The sequence below is a fragment of the Copadichromis virginalis genome, linkage group LG3 (genome assembly GCF_057382275.1).
Source record: "Copadichromis virginalis isolate Kocher_CV1m ecotype Utaka linkage group LG3, C_Virginalis_male_GT1.1, whole genome shotgun sequence".
NCBI classification, from domain to species: Eukaryota; Metazoa; Chordata; class Actinopteri; order Cichliformes; family Cichlidae; genus Copadichromis; species Copadichromis virginalis.
Genome location: NC_140620.1, coordinates 11683181 through 11697200, shown reverse-complemented (window position 1 = coordinate 11697200; position 14020 = coordinate 11683181). Strand labels below are relative to the sequence as shown.

At 43.5% G+C, this 14020-nt stretch overlaps 1 long non-coding RNA gene across 1 annotated transcript; it reads left to right on the top strand.

Annotated features, from left to right (window-relative positions):
* The first annotated feature begins 291 nt into the window (after positions 1–291).
* On the top strand, positions 292–8982 carry LOC146712776 (uncharacterized). The gene is made up of 2 exons (XR_014917263.1): positions 292–983; positions 3515–8982. It is a non-coding gene; the product is annotated as an uncharacterized LOC146712776 (long non-coding RNA).
* Positions 8983–14020: the final 5038 nt, after the last annotated feature.

Genomic DNA, 14020 nt, shown 5'->3' with positions numbered 1-14020 from the left:
GTGCTCCACAGGGGTGTGTACTGAGCCCTCTCCTATACTCACTCTACACCTACGACTGCACATCCACTAACAACTCCAACATCATTGTGAAGTTTGCGGACGACACTACAGTGGTGGGTCTTATCACCAACGGTGATGAGACGGCTTACAGGGAGGAGGTCAGCGCCCTGACCCACTGGTGTCAAGACAACCATCTCACCCTCAACGTCGCAAAGACAAAGGAGTTGATAGTGGACTTCCGGAGGTTGTGATATTATTCTGTTATTATATGTTACCTTATATACGTAATCAAAGTAGTTGAATTAGAATACTGCTGTAGATCATATTATACCCTTTAAAATAGAGTGTGTGATCTGTATGTAGTTTAGTTCTCATTATACTTTTGAGTTAACAGAACATATTCACATATTAGTTCATTAGATAAATGTGCATCACTCTGTATCCTTGATCTGCTGGGAATGTGTTACACTGTTTTCTTGACATGCTTAATTGTTGAATCATGAAGAGAAGGTTGTAAGCAGGAGACTCTGTGTCTAAAGACAGGGGAGATAGATAGACCACATTCCACACCCCCACCTTACAGAAAGCAGAGAAACAACTGCCGAGGTCATAACTTAGGCGCTGTAACAGAGAAAAAATGTGATGTTTTGGCTTTTACGACTAGCTGGGGGCCACTAGAGACTATAAAAAGCTGAGCAACCCGTCACCATTTTGAGACATGCTGTCGAACCTCTGCAGGCATCTCTCCCGTCCGGACGTTGTAATGCTCTTATTGTTGAATTGTATGGAAATAAATGATTGTTGATTGAGCATTGATACACCGAGTATTGTCCTTCCTTCAGCCCAAAGATTCAAAGAACTGCGTGTTTTCAACAACTTGGTGCCGTGTGACCCGGATCTTTGGTGTGCTGAGGAGGTGCAGATTTGACCTTTGGTGAGATCGTGAGGCGAGGTGAACAGAGGACCGGTCCAAAAATAAAAAGGTAAGCACAGCCTGTTGTATTATAAATACCAAATGTGCATATTGGGCTTTCCAAATTAATCTGTTCACTGAGTTACACGTATTTTCACAGTAAATTTGTCGGTGTCTGGTTTTTGGCGCAAGATACTAACAACATAAGTTGAGGCTGAATTCCAGTGTGTTAAATAAACTGCTTCTACCGAGATACTAATAACATACTACGTTGGACTAGTTGCAGTAAACTGCTTCTACCGAGATACTAATAACATACTACGTTGGACTAGATGCAGCCACTTTACCTTCCACATTTAATTTTGTCTAATACTGGCTTCTGTAGCAATAATACATTAGAATTTCTTCTGAAGACACGGCCATTAGTTCAGTACATTGAAGTCGAGGTTTGTTTATTTTGTTTATGGTGTCAGTGATGTCCTGGCTTTTGCCGGCTATGAAATAGAAGTTGATTTAAGGACAAGCAGATACTGGCTTCACGGTGCAGTTGGACGCTGGCAACGCGAGAGCGAAACACGTCCGTAGGTTTGGTTTATGATACGGCGTGTTCCGGTGGTGCGGCCGTGAAGTGCAGTAGTGGTTGGTGCTAATTTTAGTACATTTGAGAGAGGTTTTGACGGTGGTTTGTGGCGTCAGTCGAGTATAAAGGGCTGCGGCCATAATACAAAGTAAAAATTTAAGTACAGAGCAACACCTGGTTTATGATGTCAGGTATAACTTCGGGGATGCAAGCATCACTTTTATGATGCGACTTTGCCCCGTGGTGGCGGTCATAATCGCAGAGAAAAGGGTATTTTGGTCTATGGTGCAGTGTGCTTTAAGAAGATCTAATAGTTGAGCTCAGAGGTTTCTGTGTAAAATTCCCGCTGAGGAAAAGTGTTGGGTGTGAGTGTCAAAGCGCGCTCTGGGTGAGAGAGTGTGTGTGAAGCTGCGAGGCGCGCTCTGGGTGCTGTCTTGTGGGTGAAGCGCGCACTGAGGGAGAGTGTGACTGAGGCGCGCTCTGAGTGTGTTTTGTGTGGAGTGTGAAGCGTGAACACAGTGACAGTGACGGTTAATGTGTTTGATTAGGAGGACATTAGAGCAAATACACATTTTAGGATCAAAGGTTGATGCCTAGTGTACCTGTGGAACATTTGCCCTAGGAGTGGCGACCCTCCTGTCCAGGGACGCTTGGCCAGGACCGGCGGCGTCCGGGTGCCGAGGTGGTGACTTGGGGAGGTGAGGGCCCCCGCATAGCTACGGATATAACACTGGAACGGCCGTGTAATCACGGGTTCACATTTATTCCGGACTAGAACAAGACACATTTTTGCGAACAAACGTTGAGTCTAGATTAGTGAAGAAATATAAAAAGGTTGAATTCCTCGTTTCAGTGGTTGAAATTGTTGTGTGCCTGTCCCCTGACGAGTGTGAAATTAAAATAAAGAGGGAATTTGGAGCCACATAGAGATAGACGGGCATAATTGGGTGTATTACTCTGTGGTGTAATAAAAATAAAAAGGAGAGATAGTAAGAGGTGTGCAGTGGAGAATTATGGAGGAGTAGAGAGAGGAATGTGTTGGGAGACTGGCGTACAGTTTACGCTGTCAAGGTAGGCGTGTTGCCTGCTTATCGGTTTAAAAGTGATGAAAATGAAATTAAAATAAATCTCTTAGTGTGTTAATACAGGAAGCTGCAGACCTGGACCAACTGCCCCCACAAGCACAGCGGCCGAAGCAAAATTATAGGTAATGGGAACCACACCCAGCACGAATCAGCAGCTGTGAAAAAGACAGCAGCGAGGAGAGAATTAGAGGAGAAATTAAGAGAAGTTTTAACACATAAAATTGGGGCCAACGGACTTGTGGAGGTTGGGAAGGCGTCCGGAGCATCAAAACAAAAAGGTGAAACAAAAACACACAAGCAGAGAAATCTGAGAGAAAGGCTCCTTTTAAGGTAACGCCTAGTTTGAGAAAAGATAAAATTAACCTGCTTTTATACAAATGCACATACACGGCAATGAAGAAACAGCTTACACTCATGAACACGTGAAGATTTTCCAGCAAGGTTAAAGAAAAATTAACATACTTAAATGATGAAGTCTATACATTACTGACAAAGAAACCCTCTGGGTTGCAGGACAACAATTTAACTAAAAAAAAAAAAAAAAAAAAAAAAAGGAACACTGGTCTAACCAACCAGGCAAGACGCAACAAATTTAGTGGTTAAAAGTTTCAAATTGTGACATGTTTTCTGTTGATTGATTAATAAAAGTGATTACTGAATGAAAGAAAGTTCCTTTTTTGGGCTTTTAAACATGATCTTAAGAATTTTAATATGTACCTGTGTTGTCCTGTCAACTTGGTGGGTTAGGAGTTGATTATATCGGGAGACAAAAAACAAAAAAAAGGGGAGAGAAGGCTGACACAGGGCCTGGCCCCATTGTCTCCCCTCTGAATAACACAGCCAACACAACAACATTTTCCTGTTCGTTTGTTTTTGTTTTTTGTTTGTTTTTGTTTTGTTTTTGTTTTTGTTTTTTCTATACATATTTAATTACAGGCTGCTTTGCCGGCCCTGAAAGCCGAGGCTGACTGGACTCCTGCTCTCCCCCATACGTGACACTGACCAAATGCTGCAACAGCTGGACCCACAACAACGACCTGAGAATGTCAACAGACCTGCAGGAATGTGATCTCATGCAGCCGAGACGGAGAGCACTAAACCTAAGGCCCGTTTCACTACACGGGGGAAAATTCCCAGACTGCGTCAGCTGACAGAGCTGTAAAGAGACGCCCGCCAAGCCCGAATGAAAAGTAAGGCCGAGCGAAAGAATGCTGACCTTGATAACTTTGCATTCACACTGTGCAGGACAGTGATGGACCAACACGGATGATCGGGTGGCGAAAAAGGGCGTGACCGAGACAAGAGGAGTAACTGAGGACAGAAGGCACCTCAGAATGGACAAAAACACAGAAGAAGATGCAGGTTTCACCTGCGGTGAACATCGACCCTGGAGAAAGGACTGCCCCAATTGGGGTCAGAACCAGGACGGACTGAATTTTGAGCAGCAGCAGCAGCAGCAATGGTCGCAAACAAACTGAAAAAGGAGGGGGGCAGGACCCCAGGGCACGCTTCAGGCCGTGGTTTACCCAGAACACCAGAACAGGAAAGTGATGAACACAAACACCCACACAAACACACACATCTACATGCACTGACTCAGAATGAAGAAATGACACACACACACACACACACACACACACACACGGGAATGTTGATTCACTGAGAAGTGATGCACACACATACACATGCACACGCTTGTGCAATAAAGAGTGATCCACACGCACACACACATACACGCTGATGCAATGAAGAATGCTTTGCTTATGCTGATATGCAAAATGCTGCACACAAACATCCCAATGCATAATTTTTATGAGGAGCCATTGATTACCATTGATTACCATTAAATACTTAGAATGTGTTATATGTCACCCAGAGGGCATTTATGTAGATTTTAGGAATAAGGTCTAAAAAAGTTTGGTTATGAAAACAATGTCTGTGCGTGATGTCTGTTTATGGCTCAAGGCCTTGACTGAATTCTTTGCTGTGCTTCACACAGCCCTGATGAGGAACAGTGGCACAGAGTGAAAATGATGAATTAATAGTGTAAGTTTTAGGTTGGAGTACGGCATTTTCTGTGATTGAGTTTTAATTCAAGGAGGAACAAAAGGTGTTACGGCACCTGAGGTTCTCATTCCCACACAATATTGTCCCGGCAGGAAGCAAAATGTTCCTGTGAATTTCTGGTTGATTGTTTGGTTTTGTTTAGCGCTAGCTTGATTTTATCAGTGAGCTTTGGCTTGTGTTCTTTCTCGTAAGCGAGAGAGGGATAGTTTTATGCTTGGACATGTCTGCAACGGGCCCTAGTTTGTGTTATTTTATTAGTATTTTGTTGGTTATGTCTGTTTTCGTTTTTGTTACAGTGCACTGGAGAAAAAACATCTGAGAGGTGTGATCCACCGGTGGTGATATGTTGATATTTTGTGAGTTCATGATTTAACAATCAGCTCTTTAAACAAGGCCTGAAAGATTGAAATTTAAAGCGCTATAAAATATTATTACTGTAAACAGTTGCAAAGTGTGCTTCTCCATGATTGTAATTGGCTTGGGAGAAATTCACTTATAGGGAACACTGATCTAAAAGGATTGCACCGAGTCAATCCGGCCCAAAAACAACAAGGAATTGTTTTCCTTTAAAATGATGACGTCATCTTGCTGGTGATGGATGCTCGAATAGGTTGCGCGTGAGACTCCATTATCAGCAACATCTGGTATGAATGTGTATGGAGGTATGCATGTGAATGGACTGTGATGGACTGACGACTAAAAGTTTTGACTGACTTGATACTGAGACAATGACTGCACCCACTTTAGGATTAGTAAATGCCAATAAACAATTCATAAACAATTCACCCAGCCGACAAGAGAAGGGTGGAGGCTTCGCTTTGTTTTGTTTTTTCAGGAGCAGGAGGATAAGAGAGACTGGAGGAGGAGACTCTAGCTTCACATAAGTATGAACTGCAGACTTAACACTGTGGTTGCTGATTTTGAGTTACTGATGTTTGCATCAAGAAAACTGTGCTATATTAGCTGTGTTTTGATTAAGGTATCATGTTGTATTATTGGGAATTTTATAGAGGAAAATCGCCAAAATTGAACAATACCTATGAATGACTGGCCACATTCAGAATAGAGATATGCAATAATAAACATTGGTCCACATGATTTAGGTTCTCACTTGAAATAGTAAGTATTAAATGTAGAATATAATCACCAGGGACATTTGATAGGATGTGGTACTGCAAAAGAACAAGAGCAAAGTAAATAAAGAAAATATTGTGTTTAGTTTGGATAAATTCAAATTAAAATGTACCATTACACTCAGAGGATCAATATGGAATAAAACATATGCAAAATTTGTAGAAAGTACATGACTGATAACTGTTCTGTCCTGAGCGTTTGTTTCTAGAGCACCCACTTGACCACACCAACAGTTTCTCGCCACCGAGGAGGGGTACTTGCAAAAAAGAATAAAATAAAAATCTGAGTTTAACAAAACATTTTAAATGTAAATATCAAGCTTACCTTTCTTTTTCCATGAAATATGCTTGTGGGCACGCCAGCCATTTTGAAAAGGTGGGCAAAACAATTGGCAAGGCCACACCCCCACACATGTGATATAATTTTAAAGGTACTGTTGCCCTCTCTAAGAAACATCAGGACTTAGAGGAGTGGCAAGTAGAGTATGCGAGCTACAAGCAAAAACTAAAATGTGTACTACAATGTGCAAAAATGAAATACTGGGTCATCAGGGGGTCATGGGGGACATTTATAAAACTAAAAGTCCCACTAACCTTAAAGTGCACTTGAAAAGCTCACACAAGAAGGTTAACCTAGCTTACCTAGAAGACCTCATCAGGGGGAGCACACTCCCCCTCCTTGAAGAGCTCATCCACTCAACCCGCATCCCCAGAAAACAGCTAACCCCAGATAAGGCAGCGTGATGTATCCCGAGATAACAGGACTGGGACATCTAAATAAAGGTGTGAAACAATCGCCTTCAAAAGGTTATCAATTCACTTCAACCAAAATTAGGACCACACGGTGCGGCAAGAGTTAATAGTTATTAGTCTCAACACCCAAGGATAACCAGAAGAGCATGACTGATATGATGGAACTGGGATTTTGTTACACTTAATTTTTGCAAAACACAAATAAAACTAAATTGAAACTAAGGATTTTCAGAAAATAAAAACTACACTAAACTAGCAAAGAATTGGTAAAAACTAATTACAACTGGTAAAAATTGAAAATCTGGAGTCGAAACTAAATAAAAATAACAACTAATGGAAATGGCGAAAAGTTTAAAACCCTGGTGCAGAGATTGGCAAATCTGACCAGGAAACGTTATAAAATGGATTGTCAGGATAGTCAGCGTTAAAGCCACTTTTGACAGTCCATACTAGGATGGCATTGGACATCTTCGGGGCAGAAAAGGGTTGGTGTGACCAAGGTGTGGTTTGGCTTGTTGTATGTACATTTCAAAATGTTACAGCTCTGGATGGACCAGTTACCAGATATGATGTCACTAACCTTCTCTTTTAAGTGTCTAGCTCCAATGAATTGACACATGGGAGTGTGTCAAGAAGGGGGAGTTGAGTCCGAACATTAAACAATGGTTTTATGAACATCTTATGACGTTATTTCTGTGTTTAATAATTTAGGAATGGTAAAGCTTAAGCTAATAGCGGTCCGAGAAGACGGACCTTTTAGAGAATCAGTGAAAGAGCATAAACTATCACTTTCATGTTTAATCATTACCCATTGAAATGAACTGAATAGCGTTTAGAAGATTTGTTAATTTTTTGTCTTTTGTTAAAAAGAGGGGTTTCAATAATTTTCAGACACACCTTGCAAATGTGCTTATAACGAGTTGGCACTCGGCCTTTTGAAGGTCAGAAGCTTCGTTCGGCGTGACTGTCCGGACTGATAAAGTGTAAGAAATGCCTTGAGTGCGGAGGGCTAAATGCAAACATGCTTACACACACATAAGATATGATTAGAATAAGTCCCTGGGACATTCTGAATGTTTTGGACCAATTCTGAATCACTAGAAGGTCAGTAGATAATAACATTAGATTATTAGGGTTAGGAAGAGAGGTGTTTTGGTTTTCTGTCTCTTACAGAGAAAGGAACAGACACCAGACGGGGACCCGGAGATGTGAGGACCCTTCACAGCAGGGACAGATGTAGGGACTGCCGAGACAGCAACTGGGGTCAAGTGTCATGACGTTTGGGCTCCTGGAGAAGATGGATCCCACGGACACAGCAATAACCATGAAGGGGTTGGCGGAAATCCGGGAACACCAGACCAACGAGGTTCGAGAGGCTCTTGGCAAAAAGGGGGACACGCCGGTGAACCCAAAACACACAGATCCTTGTTTGAAATCGGGGCAGAATAATCCCCAGAACTGTGCAATGACTAAAGGGTGGTCTAACCCCGGAGGTCGAAGAAAGAAGCTGAGAATCACCCAACTGGAAGACACTGGTAGCTGCAGCAATAATAATAAAGGTTAAAAGCTCCTTAGACAGAGGTTCTAGTCTAAGTACATTTGAAAGGTATAAGGGGGCATTAAAATGGGAGTGGAAAACTGGAGCACCAAAATAAAGCTGTGGGAAAATGGGGAGTGATGGGAGTGTCATCTGTAACTGCTGTTATGGTTGTAAAATCTAACTTTGCTTGCATCTGAACTGCGTGAACACAGAGGTCATCCCCCATATGGTCCACCCGTTAAAGGGGGACAGAGGGCCTCAGGATCAAGACAACCTGGACCTTGCAACGCTGACGTGCTTGTTATTAGTGATCTCTTTAATGAGAGATCAAAAGAGGGTATTGTGATATTATTCTGTTATTATATGTTACCTTATATATGTAATCAAAGTAGTTGAATTAGAATACTGCTGTAGATCATATTATACCCTTTAAAATAGAGTGTGTGATCTGTATGTAGTTTAGTTCTCATTATACTTTTGAGTTAACAGAACATATTCACATATTAGTTCATTAGATAAATGTGCATCACTCTGTATCCTTGATCTGCTGGGAATGTGTTACACTGTTTTCTTGACATGCTTAATTGTTGAATCATGAAGAGAAGGTTGTAAGCAGGAGACTCTGTGTCTAAAGACAGGGGAGATAGATAGACCACATTCCACACCCCCACCTTACAGAAAGCAGAGAAACAACTGCCGAGGTCATAACTTAGGCGCTGTAACAGAGAAAAAATGTGATGTTTTGGCTTTTACGACTAGCTGGGGGCCACTAGAGACTATAAAAAGCTGAGCAACCCGTCACCATTTTGAGACATGCTGTCGAACCTCTGCAGGCATCTCTCCCGTCCGGACGTTGTAATGCTCTTATTGTTGAATTGTATGGAAATAAATGATTGTTGATTGAGCATTGATACACCGAGTATTGTCCTTCCTTCAGCCCAAAGATTCAAAGAACTGCGTGTTTTCAACAAGGTGCAGAGAAGTACACACCCCCATCACCATCAACGGCGCTGCTGTGGAGAGAGTGAGCAGCTTCCGGTTCCTTGGCATACATCTGGCTGAGGATCTTACGTGGTCAGTACACACAAACAAAACAGTGAAGAAGGCGCAGCAGCGCCTCTTCTTTCTCAGGAGACTGAAAAGATTCGGCATGAGCCCCCGCATCCTCAGGACCTTCTATCACTGTGCCATTGAGAGCATCCTCACTGGATGCATCACCACCTGGTATGGCAACAGCACCGCCTACAACTGCAAAGCTCTCCAGCGAGTAGTGCGGTGCTCTGAACGGATAATTGGAGGTGAGCTTCCCTCCCTCCAAGACATCTACAGGAAGCGGTGCCTGAGGAAAGCGGGGAGGATCATCAAGGACTCCAGTCACCCCAGCCATAAACTGTTCAGACTACTTCCATCAGGAAGGAGGTTCTGCAGCATCCGGTCCCGTACCAGCAGACTGAGAGACAGCTTCTTCCACTAGGCCATCAGACTGCTGAACACGTCATAGACACCTCAGCTTCACTACTGGAACTTCAACATTATGCACTACATACCGTACAGTAATGCCGCTGTTTTGCACATATTCAACTCTGTATATTTTTATATTTTTATATATCTTATTTTATTATTGTTTACTATTTAATTTTTAAAAATGTGTATACACACACACACACACACACACACACGTAGAAAAACATTTAGTATACATATCCAGAAATGCATACACTATTATATATTGTACATATATTTATTAGTTTCAGGTTGGCCATTCTTGTATTTTGCTCGTTTGTGTTGTTGTGTTTTGCACATCTCTGTTGCTTGTGGGGCTCGCACACAAGAATTTCACTCGCATGTGCTGTGCCAGTGTGCCTGCACATGTGATGTGACAATAAAAGTGATTTGATTTGATTTGAGTTGCAAGTTCCTCCTGGGTTTCCACAGTTGGTGATGAAACAACAGGCATTGGGAAATCTGCTGGTTCTGTAGATCCGGCTGGTGGGACTGCACTTCCCTGCTGCACTTCCACTGATTCCATTTCGTGTCTTATTGGCTGAAACTCAGGAGCTACAGCTCTCAGTTCACTGTGTGGTCTCGGCTGAGGCCTTTTGGGGTTAATTCTCCTCCACTGATACACAGGTATAGTTCTCAGGCTGTATGTGTACCCTTCCTCTTCATCCGAATGATCAGACTCATGTTCAACTGTTTCATTGGGGTTTGTCTCTCCCAGTCTTTGCGTTTGTCTTTTCTGACGTCCCTGCTGATCTTGCTCTACCGGCAAATCAGTCACAAGCAGCAGGAGGTTTCGATGCAGGACACTAAAGGTTTTGTCTCCTGTTTCTGATTGTACCCTATATACAGGTCCATCTCCAATCTTCTCAACAACTCTGTGAATTTTCTTTTCCCAGTAGGCACAGAGTTTGCCTGGACCACCTCGCTCGGAGAGGTTTCTGACAAGCACTCGATCTCCTGGTTGCAGTGTGATGCCTTTGATGTGCTGATCATAATGCTTATTCCCCTTTGCAGAGGAGTTTACACTGTTTTCTGAAGCAATTTTATAGGCTTCCTGCATGCGTGCAGCCCACTTTTGTGCATACTCCTGTCTGGACTGTGACTCTTTTTCAGGTTTTAAGTCAAAAAGCAGATCAACAGGCAAGCGTGGGGCTCTTCCATAAAGGAGGAGGAAAGGTGAATAGCCCGTTGCCTCATATCTTGTGCAGTTATATGCATGGACTATATGGGGCAAATGATCCTTCCATTCTGCCTTTTTCTCCTCATGAAGAGTCCGTAGCATTTGTAGAAGTGTTCTATTTAGACGCTCAACAGGATTTCCCTGTGGGTGGTAGGGGGTTGTTCAAGAGTGGCCTATTCCTGCCAGCTGTTTGAGTCTTTGGAAAAGGTTGTTCTCAAACTCCCGGCCTTGGTCATGATGCAGCTTTTCAGGGTACCCGAAGCGCGGGATGAAGTCAAGAAAGATTTTCTCAGCTGCTGTTTTGCCAGATTTATTCTTAGTCGGGTAAGCTTGGGCAAAACGGGTAAAGTGATCTACCAAGACTAAAATGTGCTCAAAGCCACCTTTACTTGGTTCTAGATGTAAATAGTCAACCGAAATGAGTTCAAAGGGGGCACTGGTTGTTATCGAGCCCATCGGTGCTCTCTCTGGGACACTTGGCCGTTTCTGTTTGATACTGACGGGCACTGACGAATGACATAGTCCTCAATTTCACGCTGCATAAAAGGCCAGTAAAACCTCTCCCTTGCTAACTGAATGACTTTGTCAGCACCAACATGTCCCATATCATCATGCAGGTGTTTCAGTACAGTTTGCTTCAGCTTACTGGGTAGAATCAGCTGTTTTCTTTGTCCAGTCTGTCTGTACAGTATTCCTTCCTCAAGTACAAGTCTGTTCCATTCATGTACTAGCCTACGTGTCTCTTGTCCTAGCTGTCTCTTATCTTTACTATTAGGACTCCATCTAGTCTTTTTCAAGTTTATCACCTCACAGATAGGGAGGTCCTCCCTCTGCGCAGCCCTGATGTTTTCTGGGGTGATGACAGGCACCTTCAGGGGGTGTGTCATCAACACAGTGCAGTGCAGCCACCCATGGTACATCACCGTCTCTCATGGATTTGTCTCCTTGCCAGATTACAGAAACCACTTCTGGGGGCAGTGTCTCAGTATACTCCATGAGGTGTTCCTGGAGTAGCAATGGATAGTGGGAGAGCATGTCAGTGTCTGTGTTGGACTTGCCTGGTCTATACTTTACAGTGAAATGGAAGTCAGCTAATTCGCCCGCCCACCCACCGATGTCCCACAGCGTTTAACTTTGCTGTGCTCAAGATGTATGTGAGGGAATTATTATCTGTGTACACTGTGAAAGTGGGTGCACTGTAGAGGTAATCCCTAAATTTATCACAAATTGCCCACTTCAGGGCAAGGAATTCAAGCTTGCCAGAATGGAGATGGTAATTTTTCTCAGCAGGCGTGAGTGTCCTGGAACCATAAGCAATGACACAGAGCTTTCCCCCCTGTTGCTGATAAAGCACAGCCCCCAGGCCTTCATTTGATGCATCTGTGTGTAGCACAAAGGGCAAACTGAAATCTGGGTAAGCCAGGACAGGTGGACTGGTTAACATATCCACCAGACGTGCCACCACAGTACGATGTTCTGCTGTCCATTGCACTGGTGTTTTGGAAGGAAGCTGACCACCATTGGTGCGCTTTAACTTGATTTTGGCTCTAGTTGAGCTACATTGCAGGCTAGGATCACTGGGACTCTCAATAAGCTTAAACAGTGGTCTCGCTATTCTAGAAAAGTCCTGAATGAACGTCCTGTAATAACCTAGAAACCCTAGGAGTCCTCTGACCTCTCCCACGTTCTTTGGCTCTCTGTCTCTCAAATGTTCCACTGCTTCGAGATCTTTTGGGTCTATCTGGACACCTTCACTGGTCACCAAGCATCCAACATACCTGACCTGATGCTTAAACAATTCACATTTTTTGGGACGTAGCTTCACACCATGCTCTCGCAGGCGGCAAAGCACACACCTCAGATCATCAACATGGTCATGAAAAGTCTTGGAAAAGCAAAGCACATCATCTAAATATGGTGAGCAGCACTCATCCCTCAGACCATCAAGGACCCCCTCCATGCATCTCTGAAATGCTGCTGGGGCGCTGGTAAGGCCAAATGGGAGGCGGATCCACTCGTACAACCCCCAAGACATGCTGAATGCTGTCAGGTGTCTTGAGCTTTCATCAACAAAGCCCTGGTGGTAAGCACTACCCTGGTCGAGTATTGAAAACCATGAATAGCCCCCCAAATTATCCAGCAGGTCTTGGATGCGTGGTAGTGGGTGGCGGTCAGCACTGGTTTTACGGTTGAGGCCCCGAAAGTCAATGCACAAGCGTAAGCTTTTGTCTTTCTTTCGGACACACACCACCGGAGATGAGAAGGGTGATGTGGACTTTCTGATCCGGCCGTTGTCCAGCAAATTCTGAACATATTCTTTTACCTCTTTATACAAAGGTTTGGGAACCGAATTGTAGGATGTCTGGACAGGCGTATCGTCTTTCAGATTAATTTTCAACTGCAAGCTTGGGATGCAACCAATGTCAGAGTCACTTTGGGCAAAAACATCTGACTGTTCATACAACATATCTCTAACTATCTTTTGTTCATCCTCTGTCAGGTAGGACAAATCAATAGGTGGATGCCATCTCTGACCTTCATTGACTTCTGTCTGGTGCTTTTCGTTACCTAGCTGAACTGAACACACTTTTACATTTGTATGGGCTGATGACCCTGCGTCAGCAGAGAGATATTTGACAGGTTTTACTTCAGTCAGCTCTTCCAATGTACCTAAGACTGTTCTTTTGGAGAGAAAAATGTCATGTTTGGTAGGATTCTGAATGGGAATCTTAACAATTTTTGTCAACCCACTGGGGACATCTACCAAAGCTGGGAACAACTCCAAACCCTCAGGGCAGCTGTTCTCTAGATTTGGTTGGAAGAGTCGTGGGCCACCTCTTGGCCATTCTCTGACTCTACACTTTACTTCACAAATCTGTCCTGCAGGAATTATTACACCTTTTTTTCCTGTTCTCACACTACACTCAGGGTCTATTTCATCAGGGGTGGGCATCTGAAGTACTGAAACTAGAGCATCTACTGCACTGCTGCTGACACTTAAAGCTTCTTTGAGGAGCGCAGAAAGGTCAGCCCCACCTCTCTGTTCTTTATTGGTTTTTAGGATTTCAGCTATTACGTTGCTGCCTAAAATAGGACAGTTAAGGTTGTGCTGACTGATAAGCACTCGCACTTGTATGGTGACATGCCCATAGTTCACACTCTGAATTTGAAGTTCCGTGTCTGCCCAACCATCAAATGAAACGTCTGTACCATTAGCTGCCGCTATTTCCAGAGGCTGGTCTGAAAGGAGGGACTCAAGTGGCTTG